This window comes from Carlito syrichta, unplaced genomic scaffold (genome assembly GCF_000164805.1).
Source record: "Carlito syrichta isolate Samal-C Ts95f unplaced genomic scaffold, Tarsius_syrichta-2.0.1 Scaffold301616, whole genome shotgun sequence".
NCBI lineage: Eukaryota > Metazoa > Chordata > Mammalia > Primates > Tarsiidae > Carlito > Carlito syrichta.
In genome coordinates this window covers 128,592-129,936 of record NW_007245712.1, presented here as the reverse complement: position 1 = coordinate 129,936, position 1,345 = coordinate 128,592, and positions in this window count along the sequence as shown.

The following is a 1,345-nucleotide window of genomic DNA, read 5'->3' as shown; positions in this document are numbered from 1 at the left end:
AGATACCAGCAGAAGTCCTGTGGTAGGAAACCAAGGTCCTAAAACTCTGGGATCAATGTGAACGTGTTAGTGATCCATGCAGACTGCCACAAAATCTGTATAATTAGTTCCCTGGAATTGCTCACTGGGATTAGCTACTGATTCGAGACTCAGACCGAGATCACGGTGGCAGCTCAAGAGTGACCCAGGACCAGTCTGTTTCTCTGCTGTGGTGAATCCTGCTTTTATCCCAGTAGCCCACCCATGTCATAAGTACTAGAGAAATGATCCATTTAACTCTTAGGACTCTACTTTAATTGTTTTCCTTTTTCTCACTTTTAATCTTGTTTTCATTGTTTCATTTTATCATTCATTCTAAAAGTTGTAAAAACAGTTAAATAGAGTTGTAGACTCCAACCTAGAGGACATGGTATGACGCTGGCAAATTAACTATCTTACATAATCCTGACAACAATTCTATGAGGGAAGTATTATGGTCCCTTTTGACAGATGAGGAAACTGAGGCATGTGAGGTTAAATAATGTGCCCTAAATCACAAAGCGACGGATCTGTTTTGAACCTGTCTGCCCTGACTTCAGGGCCCATGTGCTGCTGACAATGCTGTAAGAGTTCTACCCAGTCACTTTGACCTTTCAAGAGAACCTCAGCCCAGGAATGACAGTGCCTGAAAAAACCCCACCACTAGAAGCTCCGAATGCCATGTTGGCATGGGGGTTACCAGTTAGATTGTGGAGTCAGACACCCTGAGTTTGTTCCCAGTGATAAAACCTTTGCAAAACTCATTTAACTTCTGGAAACCTCAATTTCCTCATCCATGAAAGGGGCTGTTACTGGTACTTGACTTGTAGAATAGTTTAGAATATCAAGTAAAATAATCCACGGCAAGCCCAGTTCTGCCTGCTCCATTTCTCAGTTCTGGCGGTGGTTGAAAAACCAAGGCAACCGTCCCTGGCCCTGTGCTTTCAAGTGGTCTCTTTAAATTATTTTATGGAGTCCTCCAAATGCTTTAGGAAAACATGGTTGTCTGATTTCAAAAATTATCCATTCATTTGATCATTTTACAAGAACACATTGCAAGTAGCTCAGAGCCATTCCCTTAAAAATGCCTTCAGTTTAACACTAGTAAAAAACAAAGTAGTAGGCACTGAGTGATTGGCACCCAAGGTGGGGAGGGTAAGAGGGTGGAGGGGGTTGACAGAAGGTCTTTAAAATAACTCAGAGCCGTAAGAACCTGAGAGGTGCTGGGCTCGGTGGCTCAGCCTGTAATCCCGTGCCTGTGGGAGGCTGAGTGGATTGCTTGAGCCCGCGGGTTCGAGACCCACCTGGGCAACTTGGCGAGACCTCA